This window comes from Arachis stenosperma, chromosome 4, assembly GCF_014773155.1.
Source record: "Arachis stenosperma cultivar V10309 chromosome 4, arast.V10309.gnm1.PFL2, whole genome shotgun sequence".
NCBI lineage: Eukaryota > Viridiplantae > Streptophyta > Magnoliopsida > Fabales > Fabaceae > Arachis > Arachis stenosperma.
The window spans coordinates 30,911,118-30,928,270 of record NC_080380.1 but is presented as its reverse complement, the minus strand read 5'-3'; positions in this window follow the sequence as shown (position 1 = coordinate 30,928,270).

Below are 17,153 nucleotides of genomic sequence, written 5' to 3'. Positions count from 1 at the left end.
CTGTATTGCTTAGGAGAATACTGGGAGGAGTTTCAATGACTTTCTTACTCAGCTGGCCCACTTGTGCCTCCAGATTTCTGATGGAGGATCTTGTTTCACTCATGAAACTGAAAGTGGCCTTTGACAGATCAGAGACTAGATTGGCTAAATTGGAAGTGTTTTGTTCAGAAATTCTCTGTCTGTTGCTGAGAAGATGATGGGAAAGGCTTGCTATTGCTCAGCCTATTGCGTCCACCATTGTTAAAGCCTTGTTGAGGCTTTTATTGATCCTTCCATGAGAAATTTGGATGATTTCTCCATGATGAGTTATAGGTGTTTCCATAAGGTTCACCCATGTAATTGACCTCTGCCATGGCAGGGTTCTCAGGATCATAAGCTTCTTCAGAAGTTGCCTCTTTAGTACTGTTGGATGCATGTTGCCATCCATTTAGATTTTGAGAGATCATGTTGACCTGTTGAGTCAACACTTTGTTCTGAGCCAATATGGCATTCAGAGCATCAATCTCAAGAACTTCCTTCCTCTGAGGTGTCCCATTATTCACGGAATTCCTCTCAGAAGTGTACATGAACTGGTTATTTGCAACCATGTCAATGAGTTCTTGAGCCTCTTCAGGCGTTTTGTTTAGGTGAATAGATCCACCTGCAGAATGGTCCAATGACATTTTTGAAAATTCAGATAGACCATAATAGAATATATCTAATATGGTCCATTCTGAAAACATGTCAGATGGACATCTTTTGGTCAGCTGCTTGTATCTTTCCCAAGCTTCATAGAGGGATTCACCATCTTTTTGTTTGAAGGTTTGAACATCCACTCTCAGCTTGCTCAGCTTTTGAGGAGGAAAGAATGTATCCAAGAAGGCTGTGACCAGTTTATCCCAGGAGTCCAGGTGGTGCGCGAAATTGTGAACAATACTTTTTCACAACTCTCATAATCCCCGGTAATGGCTCCAAAAACGTGGTAGCTCAATACCATGGCATTACACAACTTCGCACAACTAACCAGCAAGTGCACTGGGTCGTCCAAGTAATACCTTACGTGAGTAAGGGTCGATCCCACGGAGATTGTTAGCATTGAAGCAAGCTATGGTCATCTTGTAAATCTTAGTCAGGCAAACTCAAATATATATGGTGATGAACGAAAATAACAAAAGATAAGATAGTGATACTTATGTAATTCATTGGTAGGAACTTCAGATAAGCGCTGAAGATGCCTTCCCTTCCGTCTCTCTGCTTTCCTACTGTCTTCATCCAATCCTTCTTACTCCTTTCCATGGCAAGCTCGTGTAGGGTTTTCACTGTTGTCAGCAGCTACCTCCCATCCTCTCAGTGAAAGCGATTGCATATGCCCTGTCACAGCCATAGCGGAATTCATCTGTCGGTTCTCAATCAGGCCGGAATAGAATCCAGTGATTCTTTTGCGTCTGTCACTAACGCCCCGCCCTCAGGGTTTGAAGCACGTCACAGTCATTCAGTCATGAATCCTACTCAGAATACCACAGACAAGGTTTAGACCTTCCGGATTCTCTTGAATGCCGCCATCAGGTCTGCCTATACCACGAGGATTCCGATTAAAGAATCCAAGAGATATTCACTAAGCCTCAGATGCTTGTAGAACAAGAGTGGTTGTCAGTCACTTTGTTCATGGGTGAGAATGGTGATGGGCGTCAACACCTTCATCAAGTTGAAGAACAAGTGATATCTTGGACAAAGAACAAGCGGAATTGAATGGAAGAACAATAGTAATTGCATTAATACTCGAGGTATAGCAGAGCTCCACACCTTAATCTATGGGTGTGTAGAAACTCCACGTTGAAAATACATAAGAACAAGGTCTAGGCATGGCCGAATGGCCAGCCTCCCAGAGTGATCAAAAGATCTAAAGAAAAAGGTTCCAAAGATCCGAAGATGCTAATACAATAGTTAAAAGGTCCTACTTATAGAAAATTAGTAGCCTAAGGTGTACAGAAATGAGTAAATGACATAAAAATCCACTTCGGGCCCACTTGGTGTGTGCTTGGGCTGAGCAATGAAGGAATTTCGTTGTAGAGACCTTTTCTGGAGTTAAACGCCAGCTCTCATGCCAGTTTGGGCGTTTAACTCCAAATTTTATGCCAGTTCCGCGTTTAACGCTGGAATTTCTGTAGGGTGACTTTGAGCGCCGGTTTGGGCCATCAAAGCTTGGGCAAAATATGGACTATTATATATTGCTGGAAAGCAGGATGTCTACTTTCCAACGCCGTTGAGAGCGCGCCAATTGGGCTTCTGTAGCTCCAGAAAATCCACTTCGAGTGCAGGGAGGTCAATCCAACAGCATCTGCAGTCCTTTTTGGTCTCTGAATCAGATTTTGCTCAGGTCCCTCAATTTCAGCCAGAAAATACCTGAAATCACAGAAAAACACACAAACTCATAGTAAAGTCCAGAAAAGTGAATTTTAACTAAAAACTAATAAAATATACTAAAAACTAACTAGGATCATACCAAAAACATACTAAAAACAATGCCAAAAAGTATACAAATTATCCGCTCATCACAACACCAAACTTAAATTGTTGCTTGTCCCCAAGCAACTGAAGATCAAATAAGATAAAGAGAAGAGAATATGCAGTGAACTCCAAAAACATCTATGAAGATCAGTATTAATTAGATGAGCGGGGCTTTTACTTTTTGCCTCTGAATAGTTTTGGCATCTCACTCTATCCTTTGAAATTCAGAATGATTGGCTTCTTTAGGAACTTAGAATCCAGATAGTGTTAATTATTCTCCTAGTTAAGTATGATGATTCTTGAACACAGCTACTTATTGAGTCTTGGCCGTGGCCCAAAGCACTCTGTCTTCCAGTATTACCACCGGATACATACATGCCACAGACACATAATTGGGTGAACCTTTTCAGATTGTGACTCAGCTTTGCTAAAGTCCCCAATTAGAGGTGTCCAGGGTTCTTAAGCACACTCTTATTGCCTTGGATCACAACTTTATTTCTTTCTTTTTTTTTTTTCTTTTTTTTTTTTTCGTTTGCTTCTCTTTCTTTTTTTTTTTGTATTCACTGCTTTTTCTTGCTTCAAGAATCATTTTTATGATTTTTCAGATCCTCAGTAACATGTCTCCTTTTTCATCATTCTTTCAAGAGCCAACATTCATGAACCACAAATTCAAAAGACATACTGTTCAAGCATACATTCAGAGAACAGAAGTAATGCCACCACATCAAAATAATTAAACTATTATAAAATTCAGAATTCATGCAATTCTTTCCTTTTCAATTAAGCACGTTTTTATTCAAGAAAGTTGATGGATTCATAGGACATTCATAACTTTAAGGCATAGACACTAAGACACTAATGATCATAAGACACAAACATGGACAAACATAAGCACTAAAATTCGAAAAACAGAAGAATAAAGAACAAGGAAATCAAGGAACGGGTCCACCTTAGTGTGGCGGCTCTTCCTCCTCTTGAAGGTCCTATGGAGTGCTTGAGCTCCTCAATGTCTCTCCTTGTCTTTGTTGCTCCTCCTCATGATTTGGTCTTCTCTAATTTCATGAAGGATGATGGAGTGTTCTTGATGCTCCACCTTAGTTGTCCCATGTTGGAACTCAATTCTCCTTGGGAGGTGTTCAGTTGCTCCCAATAGTTTTGTGGAGGAAAGTGCATCCCTTGAGGAATCTCAGGATCTCATGATGAGAGGGGTCTCTTGTGTGCTCCATCCTTTTCTTGGTAATGGGCTTATCCTCATCAATGGTGATGTCTCCCTCTATGTCAACTCCAACTGAATAACAGAGGTGACAAATGAGGGAGGAAAGGCTAACCTTGCTAAGGTAGAGGACTATCCGCCACCTTGTAGAGTTCTTGGGCTATAACCTCATGAACTTCCACTTCTTCTCCAATCATGATGCTATGGATCATGATAGCCCGGTCTATGGTAACTTCGGACGGTGCTAGTGGGAATGATTGAGCGTTGTATGAACTCTAACCATCCTCTAGCCACGGGCTTGAGGTCATGCCTTCTCAATTGAACCGGCTTTCCTCTTGAATCTTGCTTCCATTGTGCGCCCTCTTCACATATGATTGTGAGGACTTGGTCCAACCTTTGATCAAAGTTGACCCTTTTGTATAAGGATGCTCATCTCCTTGCATCATAGGCAAGTTGAACGCCACCCTCACACTCTCCGGACTAAAATCCAAGTATTTCCCCCGAACCATAGTGAGATAATTCTTTGGATTCGGGTTTACACTTTGGTCATGGTTCTTGGTGATCCATGCATTGGCATAGAACTCTTGAACCATCAAGATTCCGACTTGTTGAATGGGGTTGGTAAGAACTTCCCAACCTCTTCTTCGGATCTCATATCGGATCTCCGGATATTCACCTTTTTGAGTGAAAAGGGGACTCGGGGATCACCTTCTTCAAGGCCACAACTTCATAGAAGTGGACTTGATGCACCCTTGAGAGGAATCTATCATCTCCCATGACTCGGGAGGTGGAAGCTTTTGCCTTCCCTTTCCTCTTCTAGAGGTTTCTCCGGCCTGGATGCCATAATGGTTATGAAAAAGCAACGCTTTTACCACACCAAACTTAAAATGTTTGCTCGTCCTCGAGCAAAAGAAGAAAGAAGAGAGTAGAAGAAGAAGAAATGAAGAAGAGGGAGATGGTGGTGTATTCGGACCAAAGAGGGGGAGAAGTGGTGTTTAGGTTGTGTGAAAATGAAGAAGTGGAGAAGGGTATTATAGGAGGGGAAGGAGTTCGGCCATGTATGGGTGGGTTTGGGAGGGAAAGTTGTTTGAATTTGAAGGGTGAGGTTGGTGGGTTTTATGAAGGATGGATGTGAGTGGTGAAGAGAAAGATGGATTTGATAGGTGAAGGGTTTTTTTGGGGAAGAGGTGTGAGGTGATTGGTGAATGAGGGAAGAAGAGAGAGAATGGTGGTGGGGTCCTGTGGGTCCACAGATCCTGTGGTGTCAAGGAAAAGTCATCCCTGCACCAATTGGCACTCAAAATCACGTTTTGAGGCATTCTGGCGTTAAACGCGGGCTGGTGCCCATTCCTGGCGTTTAACGCCAGGTTCTAGCCCTTTTCTGGCGTTTAACGCCAGTCTGGTGCCCCTTTCTGGCATTAAACGCCCAGAATGGTGCCAGACTGGGCGTTAAACGCCCAACTGCTAGGCTTACTGGCGTTTAAATGCCAGCAGCATCTTCCTCCAGGGTGTGCTATTTTTCTTCCTATTTTTCATTCTGTTTTTGCTTTTTTCATTGTTTTTATGACTTCTTATGATCATCAACCTACAAAAAAGATAAAATAACAAAAGAAAATAGTTAACTATAAAACATGGGTTGCCTCCCAACAAGCGCTTTTTAATGTCATTAGCTTGACAGAGGACTCCCATGGAGCCTCAGAAATACTCAGAACCGTGTTGGAACCTCCCAACACCAAACTTAGAGTTTGAATGTGGGGGTTCAACACCAAACTTAGAGTTGGTTGTGGCCTCCCAACACAAACTTAGAGTTTGACTGTGGGGGCTCTGCTTGGCTCTGTTTTGAGAGAAGCTTCATGCTTCCTCTCCATGATGATAGAGGGATGTCCTTGGGCCTTAAACACCAAGGATTCTTCATTCACTTGAATGATCAACTCTCCTCTATCAACATCAATCACAGCCTTTGCTGTGGCTAGGAAGGGTCTACCAAGGATGATGGATTCATCCATGCACTTCCCAGTCTCTAGGACTATGAAATCAGTAGGGATGTAATGGTCTTCAATCTTCACCAAAACATTCTCTACAAGTCCATGAACTTGTTTTCTTGAGTTGTCTGCCATCTCCAATGAGATTCTTGCAGCTTGTACCTCAAAGATCCCTAATTTCTCCATTACAGAGAGGGGCATGAGGTTTACACTTGACCCTAAGTCACACAAGGCCTTCTTGAAGGTCATGGTGCCTATGGTGCAAGGTATAGAAAACTTCCCAGGATCCTGCCTCTTTTGAGGCAGTTTCTGCCTAGACAAGTCATCCAGTTCTTTGGTGAGCAAGGGAGGTTCATCTTCCCAAGTCTCATTTCCAAATAACTTGTCATTTAGCTTCATGATTGCTCCAAGATATTTAGCAACTTGCTCTTCAGTGACATACTCATCCTCTTCAGAGGAAGGATACTCATCAGAGCTCATGAAAGGCAGAAGTAAGTCCAATGGAATCTCTATGTCTCATTTTGAGCCTCAGATTCCCAGGTTCCTCATTGGGGAACTCAGAGGAGATTGGTGCACGCCCATTGAGGTCTTCCTCAGTGGCGTCCACTCCTCTCTTTCCTCTCCATATTCGGCCATGTTTATGGCTTTGCACTCCCCTTTTGGATTTTCTTCTGTATTACTTGGGAGAGTACTAGGAGGGAGTTCAGTAACTTTCTTACTCAGCTGACCCACTTGTCCTTCCAAATTCCTAATGGAGGACCTTGTTTCATTCATGAAACTTTGAGTGGTTTTGATTAGATCAGAGACCATTGTTGCTAAGTCAGAGGTATTCTGCTTAGAACTCTCTGTCTGTTGCTGAGAAGATGATGGGAAAGGCTTGTTATTGCCAAGCCTGTTTCTTCCACCATTATATTGAAACCTTGTTGGGGTCTCTCTTGATTCTTCCATGAGAAATTTGGGTGATTTCTCCATGAAGAATTATAGGTGTTTCCATAGGGTTCTCCTAGGTAATTCACCTCTTCCATTGAAGGGTTCTCAGGATCATAAGCTTCTTCCTCAGATGAAGCTTCCTTAGTACTGCCAGGTGCATTTTGCATTCCAGACAGACTTTGAGAAATCAAATTGACTTGTTGAGTCAATATCTTATTCTGAGCCAGTATGGCATTCAGAGTGTCAATCTCAAGAACTCCTTTCTTCTGACTAGTCCCATTGTTCACAGGATTCCTTTCAGAAGTGTACATGAATTGGTTATTTGCAACCATTTCAATTAGTTCCTGAGCCTTTGTAGGCGTCTTCTTCAGATGAAGAGATCCTCCAGCAGAGCTATCCAAAGACATCTTGGATAGTTCAGAGAGACCATCATAGAAAATACCTATGATGCTCCATTCAGAAAGCATGTCTGAGGGACATCTTCTGATTAATTGTTTGTATCTTTCCCAAGCTTCATAGAGGGATTCTCCATCCTTCTGTCTGAAGGTTTGGACTTCCACTCTAAGCTCACTCCATCTTTGTGGTGGAAAGAACTTTGCCAAGAAGGCATTGACTAGCTTTTCCCAAGAGTCCAGGCTTTCTTTAGGTTGGGAATCCAACCATATTCTAGCTCTGTCTCTTACAGCAAAAGGGAATAGCATCAGTCTATAGACCTCAGGGTCAACCCCATTAGTCTTGACTGTGTCACAGATTTGCAAGAATTCAGCTAAGAACTGATGAGGATCTTCCATTGGAAGTCCATGGAACTTGCAATTCTGTTGCATTAGAGAAACTAATTGAGGCTTAAGCTCAAAGTTGTTTGCTCCAATGGCAGGGATAGAGATGCTTCTCCCATAGAAATCAGGAGTAGGTGCAGTGAAGTCACCAAGCACCTTCCTTGCATTGTTGGCATTGTTGTTGTTTTCGGCTGCCATGTGTTCTTCTCCTTTGAAGAATTCGGTCAGGTCCTCTAAAGAGAGTTGTGCCTTGGCTTCTCTTAGCTTTCGCTTCAAGGTTCTCTCAGGTTCAGGGGTCAGCTTCAACAAGAATGCCTTTGTCTCTGCTCCTGCTCATATGAAAGAGAAGAGAAAAGAAATGTGGAATCCTCTATGTCACAGTATAGAGATTCCTTGAAGTGTCAGAGGAAAAGAAAAATAGAAGAAGATAAGGTAGAAGAATTCGAACTTGATTAGATAGGGTTCGAATTGTGCATTAAGGAGGAGTAGTACTCCATAAATAGAAGGATGTGGGAAAGAGGGAAGAGGATTTTCGAAAATTAATTAGAAAGATGTTAAAAACTTTTTTTTTTTAAAATTGATTGATAATTTTCGAAAATTGAAAGTGGAAAAGAAATCAAGTGATTTTTGAAAAAGATTTTGAACTTAGAAATCAAAAAGATTTGATTGAAAACTATTTTGAAAAAGATGAGGTTAAAAAGATTTGATTGGTTTTAAAAAAAATGTGATTGAGAAGATATGATTTGAAAACAATTTTAAAAGATATGTTTTGAAAACAATTTTAAAAGATTTGATTTGAAAATCAGTGACTTGCCTAACAAGAAAAGATATGATTCAAACATAAAACCTTCCTTAACAGAAAAGGCAAAAAATGTTCAATCAAATCATTAATTGTTAGTAAGTATCTTTTGAAAAGGGAAAGAAATTGATTTTGAAAACATTTGATTGAAAATATATGATTTGAAAAAGATTTGATTTTGAAAAGCTTTGAAAACTTGAAAAAAATTGATTTTGAAAACAAAATCTTCCCCCTAGCACCATCCTGGCATTAAACGCCCAGAATGGTATACATTCTGGCGTTTAACGCCCAAAATGCTACCTCTTTGGGCGTTAAACGCCCAACCAGGTGCCCTGGCTGGCGTTTAAACGCCAGTCTGTCTTCTTCACTGGGCATTTTTGAATGCTCAGCTTTTTCTGTATAATTTCTCTGCAGCATGTTCTGAATCTTCAATTCTTTGTATTATTGACTTGAAAAGACACAAATTAAAAATATTTTTGGGTTTTTTAATAATCAAAATGCAACAAGAATCAAATAACAATGCATGCAAGACACCAAACTTAGCAGTTTGTACACTACTAACACTATATGAGACACATAAACACTCAAGCCAAAAGAATTCAAAGATCAGAGTAAGAAATCATCAAGAATTACTTGAAGACCCTTAAGACACATGAATGAATGCATGCTATTGACACCAAACTTAAGATGAGACACTAGACTTAAGCAAGAAACATCAAATATTTTTGGTTTTTATGATTTTTTTTTGATTTTTTTGTGTTTTTCGAAAATTAAGTGGAAAAAAGTATCAAAATTCTTAGTGAGAATCCCAGGAATCAGTGCAATGCTAGTCTAAGACTCCGGTCCAGGAATTAGACATGGCTTCACAGCCAGCCAAGCTTTCAAAGAAAGCTTCGGTCCAAAACACTAGACATGGCCAAAGGCCAGCCAAGCCTTAGCAGATCACTGCTCCAAAAGCAAGATTGATAAAAATCATCAAGCTCTTGTGATGATAAGTTGAAACCTCGGTCCAATGAAATTAGACATGGCTTCTCAGCCAGCCAGATTTCAACAAATCATCATGAAACTCTAGAATTCATCTTCAAGAATTTCAAAAAAAAAATACCTAATCTAAGCAACAAGATGAACCGTCAGTTGTCCAAACTGAACAATCCCCGGCATTGTTACCAAAAGCTTGCTCAAAACTTGAACAATCCCCGGCAACGGCGCCAAAAACTTGGTGCGCGAAATTGTGAACAATACTTTTTCACAACTCTCATAATCCCCGGTAATGGCTCCAAAAACGTGGTAGCTCAATACCATGGCATTACACAACTTCGCACAACTAACCAGCAAGTGCACTGGGTCGTCCAAGTAATACCTTACGTGAGTAAGGGTCGATCCCACGGAGATTGTTAGCATTGAAGCAAGCTATGGTCATCTTGTAAATCTTAGTCAGGCAAACTCAAATATATATGGTGATGAACGAAAATAACATAAAAGATAAAGATAGTGATACTTATGTAATTCATTGGTAGGAACTTCAGATAAGCGCATGAAGATGCCTTCCCTTCCGTCTCTCTGCTTTCCTACTGTCTTCATCCAATCCTTCTTACTCCTTTCCATGGCAAGCTCGTGTAGGGTTTCACTGTTGTCAGCAGCTACCTCCCATCCTCTCAGTGAAAGCGATTGCATATGCCCTGTCACAGCCATAGCGGAATTCATCTGTCGGTTCTCAATCAGGCCGGAATAGAATCCAGTGATTCTTTTGCGTCTGTCACTAACGCCCCGCCCTCAGGGTTTGAAGCATGTCACAGTCATTCAGTCATTGAATCCTACTCAGAATACCACAGACAAGGTTTAGACCTTCCGGATTCTCTTGAATGCCGCCATCAGGTCCTGCCTATACCACGAGGATTCCGATTAAAGAATCCAAGAGATATTCACTAAGCCTCAGATGCTTGTAGAACAAGAGTGGTTGTCAGTCACTTTGTTCATGGGTGAGAATGGTGATGGGCGTCAATCATCACCTTCATCAAGTTGAAGAACAAGTGATATCTTGGACAAAGAACAAGCGGAATTGAATGGAAGAACAATAGTAATTGCATTAATACTCGAGGTATAGCAGAGCTCCACACCTTAATCTATGGTGTGTAGAAACTCCACCGTTGAAAATACATAAGAACAAGGTCTAGGCATGGCCGAATGGCCAGCCTCCCAGAGTGATCAAAAGATCTAAAGAAAAAGGTTCCAAAGATCCGAAGATGCTAATACAATAGTAAAAGGTCCTACTTATAGAAAACTAGTAGCCTAAGGTGTACAGAAATGAGTAAATGACATAAAAATCCACTTCCGGGCCCACTTGGTGTGTGCTTGGGCTGAGCAATGAAGGAATTTTGTGTAGAGACCTTTTCTGGAGTTAAACGCCAGCTCTCATGCCAGTTTGGGCGTTTAACTCCAAATTTTATGCCAGTTCCGGCGTTTAACGCTGGAATTTCTGTAGGTGACTTTGAGCGCCGGTTTGGGCCATCAAAGCTTGGGCAAAGTATGGACTATTATATATTTCTGGAAAGCCCAGGATGTCTACTTTCCAACGCCGTTGAGAGCGCGCCAATTGGGCTTCTGTAGCTCCAGAAAATCCACTTCGAGTGCAGGGAGGTCAGAATCCAACAGCATCTGCAGTCCTTTTTGGTCTCTGAATCAGATTTTTGCTCAGGTCCCTCAATTTCAGCCAGAAAATACCTGAAATCACAGAAAAATACACAAACTCATAGTAAAGTCCAGAAAAGTGAATTTTAACTAAAAACTAATAAAAATATACTAAAAACTAACTAGATCATACCAAAAACATACTAAAAACAATGCCAAAAAGTATACAAATTATCCGCTCATCACCAGGCTATCCTTAGGTTGTGAATCCAACCATATTCTAGCTCTGTCTCTTACAGCAAAAGGGAAAAGCATGAGTCTGTAGACTTCAGGATCAACTCCATTCGTCTTTACAGTCTCACAGATCTGCAAGAACTCAGTTAAAAATTGATAAGGATCTTCAGATGGAAGACCATAAAACTTGCAGTTTTGTTGCATTAAGGCAACTAGCTGAGGTTTCAGCTCAAAGTTGTTGGCTCCAATGGCAGGAATGGAGATGCTTCTTCCATCAAATTTGGACGTTGGCTTTGTGAAGTCACCAAGCATTCTCCTTGCATTATTATTGTTTTCGGCTGCCATCTCCTTCTCTTGTTCGAAAATTTCTGAAAGGTTACCTTTAGATTGTTGTAGTTTAGCTTCTCTTAGTTTTCTCTTCAGAGTCCTTTCAGGTTCTGGATCAATTTCAACAAGAGTGCCTTTTTCCTTGTTCCTGCTCATATGAAAGAGAAGAAAACAAGAAAAGAAGAGGAATCCTCTATGTCACAGTATAGAGATTCCTTTATGTTAGTAGAAAGAAAGGGGAGAAGAATGAAGAAGAGTGGGTTCGGATATTTAGGAGAAGAGAGGTGAAGAGAAGTGTTAGTAAATAAATAATTAAATAGAATAAGAGAGAAGAGATAGAAAATTCGAAAATATTTTTTTTTTTTAAAAAAGGGTTAGAAATTTTTGAAAATTAGAGATAAGAAATAAGATTAAATTTAAATTAAAACTAATTAATTAATTAAAAAGAATTTTTGAAAAAGGGTGAGATATTTTCGAAAATTGAAGAGGAAAAAGTAGTTAGGTGGTTTTGAAAAAGATAAGAAACAAACAAAAAGTCAAATAGTTAGTTAAAAAAAGATATTAAAATCAAATTTGAAAAGATAAGAAGATAAGAAGTTAGATAAGATATTTTAAAATCAAATTTTGAAAAAGATAAAAATTTTTTTGAAAAAGATATGATAAAAAATAAAAAAGATAAGATAAAAGATAAAAAGATATGTTTGAAAAAGATTTAATTTTTAAACTTACTTAACTAACAAGAAACTAAAAGATATGATTTTAGAATTTAAAGATTGAACCTTTCTTAACAAGAAAGTAACAAACTTCAAATTTTTGAATCAATCACATTAATTGTTAGTGTAATTTTGAAAATATGATATAAAGATAAGAAAAAGATTTTGAAAATATTTTGAAAAAGATTTTTGAAATTTTCGAGAAATAGAAAAAAATGAAAAAGATATAATTTTTGAAAAAGATTTTGAAAAGATAAGATTTTTAAAATTGAAATTTTGACTTGACTTGTAAGAAACAACTAATTTTTAAAAATTTTTGACCAAGTCAACCCAAAATTTCGAAAATTTGGAGGGAAATAAGGAAAATATAATTTTTGATTTTTTGAATTTTTAATTATGAAAGAGAAAAACAGCAAAAATACTCAATGCATGAAATTTTTAGATCAAAACAATGAATGCATGCAAGAATGCTATGAATGTCAAGATAAACACCAAGAACACTTTGAAGATCATGATGAACATCAAGATACCAAACTTAGAAATCTTTAATGCATGGACTCTAACAAACGAAAAATGCATATGAAAAACAACAACAACACAAAGCAAGAAAACATCAAGATCAAACAAGAGGACTTACCAAGAACACTTGAAGATCATGAAGAACACCATGAATGCATGAATTTTCGAAAAATGCAAGAAAAAATTTTAAAAGCATGCAATTGACACCAAACTTAAAAATTGACTCAAGACTCAAACAAGAAACACAAAGTATTTTTTATTTTTATGATTTTCTAATTTTTTTTTGGATTTTTATTATTTTTTTTTTCGAAAATAGAGTTAGGAAAAACGAAAAAGAAAAGAAAAATTTGAAAAATATTTTTGAAAAGAAAATTACCTAATCTGAGCAACAAGATGAACCGTCAGTTGTCTATACTCGAACAATCCCCGGCAACGGCGCCAAAAACTTGGTGGACGAAATTGTGATCACATCAATGTAGTACTCTTTGTTATTGTATGGAATCATTATTATGGCTCTTGGCTATGTGTGGACACAACTCCGTTCAACTTAACCAGCAAGTGTACTGGGTCATCCAAGTAATACCTTACGTGAGTGAGGGTCGATCCCGCAGAGATTGTTGGTATGAAGCAAGCTATGGTCACCTTGTAAATCTCAGTTAGGCAGATTAAATGGTTATGGGTTTCGAAAATTAATAATACATAGAAAATAAAAAGGGATAGAAATACTTATGTAAATCAATAGTGGGAATTTCAGATGGGCGTGTGGAGATGCTAGAATCCTTTCGAATCTCTACTTTCTTACTACTTTCATCCAATCCTTCTTACTCCTTTCCATGGCAAGCTGTATGTAGGGCATCACCATCATCAATGGCTACTTTTAATCCTCTCGAGAAAATGGTCCTATGCGCTGTCACTGCACGGCTAATCGTCTGGAGGCATCACCCTTGTTGATAGCTACATCCCATCCTCTCAGTGAAAATGGTCCAAATGCTCTGTCACAGCACGGCAAATCATCTATCGGTTCTCAATCAGATTGGAGTAGAATCCCTTGATTCTTTTGCGTTTGTCATCACGCCCAGCCTTCAGGAGTTTGAAGCTCGTCACAGTCATTCAATACCGGAATCCTACTCGGAATACCACAGACAAGGTTAGACTTTCCGGATTTCCGGGATCCTACTCGGAATACCACAGACAAGGTTAGACTTTCCGGATCCCCATGAATACCGCCATCTATCTAGCTTATACCACGAAGATTCTGTTGGGGAATCTAAGAGATATGCGCCCGGCCTAAGGTAGAACGGAAGTGGTTGTCAGTCACGCGCGTTCATAGGTGAGAATGATGATGAGTGTCACGGATCATCACATTCATCAAAGTGTTGTGCAACGTATATCTTGGAATAAGAATAAAAGAGAATTGAATAGAAAGTAATAGTAATTGTATTGAAACTTGAGGTACAGCAGAGCTCCACACCCTTAATCTATGGTGTGCAGAAACTCCACCGTTGAAAATACATAAGTGAAAGGTTCAGGCATGGCCGAATGGCCAGCCCCCATGGTCTAAGGACTATGCGCCCCCAGATGTTCCTTAGATCTAAAGTGATCAAAAGATAGGACGTCTAGTACAATAGTAACTTATCCTATTTATACTAGACTAGCTACTAGGGTTTACATGAGTAAGTAATTGATGCATAAATCCACTTCCGGAGCCCACTTGGTGTATGCTTGGGCTGAGCTTAATCTATCCACGAGCTGAGGCTTTTCTTGGAGTTGAACGCCAAGTTATAACGTGTTTTGGGCGTTCAACTCCGGATCATGACGTGTTTCTGGCGTTTAACTCCAGACAGCAGCATGTACTTGGTGTTCAACGTCAAGTTATGTCGTCAATTTCCGAATAAAGTATGGACTATTATATATTTCTGGAAAGCTCTGGATGTCTACTTGCTAACGCCGTTGAGAGCGCATCATTTGAAGTTCTGTAGCTCCAAAAAATTCATTTTGAGTGCAGGGAGGTCAGATTCCAACAGCATCAGCAGTCCTTTTGTCAGCCTTTTTCAGAGTTTTGCTCAGGTCCCTCAATTTCAGCCAAAAATTACCTGAAATTACAGAAAAACACACAAACTCATAGTAAAGTCCAGAAATGTGAATTTAACATAAAAACTAATGAAAACATCCCTAAAAGTAGCTTGAACTTACTAAAAACTACCTAAAAACAATGCCAAAAAGCGTATAAATTATCCGCTCATCACCAACTCTTCAATTTCACCAAAAAAATACTTGAAATTGCATAAAAATACACAAAATTAAAGAAGAATCCAAAAAATGTAAATTTTACACTAAAACCTATGAAAACTTAATAAAAATTAAACAAAACATGCTAAAAACTATATGAAAATAATGACAAAAAGCGTATAAAATATCCGGTCATCACTATACATCTTAGAAAAATATTTACAATCAAGAAAATAATTTTACTGTGCAAATATTTCTACTCATTTTATTATTATTTGTCTTTGAAAAAAATGTAAGGACATATAGTGAAGATGTTTGTCTTGTGGATAGTACAAGTTCGCACACCATTCTCAAAAGTAATATAAATTTTACTCATCTTACGCCAAAAGAAGAATATATTAATACTATTATTGGCTCAAACAATGTGATAGAAGACTCCAGAAGAGCTATAATTTATTTTCTGGAGGAACAAAATTCATCATAAATAATGCACTATTATCTACCAAGTCTCTAAGGAACTTGTTGAGTTTTAAAGATATTCGCCGAAATGGATATCATATTGAAACAATGAATGAGGAAAATCATGAGTACTTGTATATCACAACTCATTATTCAAATAAAATGGTTATATTAGAAAAGTTGCACTCACTTTTATCTGGGTTATATTATACTAAAATTAGTGCAATTGAATCACATGCCATTGTAAACCAGAAGTTTACTAACCCAAACAAATTCATAACTTGGCATGATCGATTGGGTCATCCGGAAACAACCATGATGCGGAGAATTATTGAGAACTCCCATGGATATTCACTAAAGAACCAGAAGATTGTTAAATCTAGTGAATTTTATTGTGCTGCATGTTCTAAGGGAAACTTAATTTTAAGGCCATCACCAGTAGAGATTGGATTTGAGTCTCCAAAATCCTAGAAAGGATTTAAGGCGATATATGTGGACCTATTCATCCACCATGTGGATCTTTTAGATATATTATGGTCCTAATAGATGCATCTTCAAGATGGTCACATGTGTGCTTATTGTCTTCTCGCAACCTGGCGTTTGCGAGATTACTTGCTCAAATTATTCGATTAAAAGCACATTTTCCAGAAAATCTAATCAAAGTAATTTGTCATGATAATACTGGTAAATTTACTTCCTAAGCCTTTGATGCTTATTGTATGGCTAATGGAATAAGCGTTGAACATCCAGTAACTCATGTTCACACACAAAATGAGTTAGCAGAATCACTTATTAAACGCCTCCAATTAATTGCTAGACCCTTATTTATGAGAACAAATCTCCCAACATCGGCTTCGGGACATGCTATTTTACATGCCCCAGCACTTATTTGTTTGAGGCCAATAAGTTATCATTAGTTCTCTTCTATACAATTAGCTTTTTGCCAGCAGCCAAATATTTTCCATTTAAGAATATTCGGATGTGCGATATATGTTCCCATTACATCACCTTCTCGCACCAAAATAGGACCCCAAAGAAAATTAGGAATATATGTTGGATATGATTCTCCCTCTATAGTGAGGTATCTTAAGGTACAAACTAGAGATGTATTTAAAGCCCGATTTGTGGATTGTCATTTTGATGAATCAAAATTTTTAACATTAGGGGGAGAGAATAAGCTTCCTGAAAAGGAACTTAATTGGAATGCATCATCCTTAATGCATTTAAATCCTCGATCAGGGCAATGTAAACTAGAATTTCAAAAGATTATACATTTGCAAAGAATAGCAAATAAATTGTCTGATACATTTTTTGATACAAAGAGAATAACCAAATCTTATATACCAGTTAAAAATGCCTCAATTTGAATTGATATCCCAGGTGGACAAGTGGTCACTAAAACAAATTCACGGCAGAAGTGTGGTAGACCTGTGGGTTCTAAAGACAAAAATTTTTGAAAAAGAAAATAGGGAAATACTACTCCTGTTGAAAAAGATAAAGACATAGTAAAGACACCTGCAGTTGTCCAAAACTCTGATATAGTTTTGACGCCAAAAGACATTCAGGTACCTGAAAATTGTGAAAATGATGAGATCTTGATAAATTATGTCTTTATAGAAAAAAATGGGACTGAAATAAGACAATTGTCAATGAAATATTTGCATATAATGTGGCATTAAATATCATGCATGAAAGTAAGGATCTTGAGCCAAGAATAGTCAAAGAATGTTGACAAAAAAATGATTGACCAAAATGGGAAGAAGCTATAAAGGCTGGATTAGACTCACTTGCAAAACGCAAAGTTTTTGGACCTGTAGTCCGTACACCAGAATATGTAAAACCTGTTGGATACATATG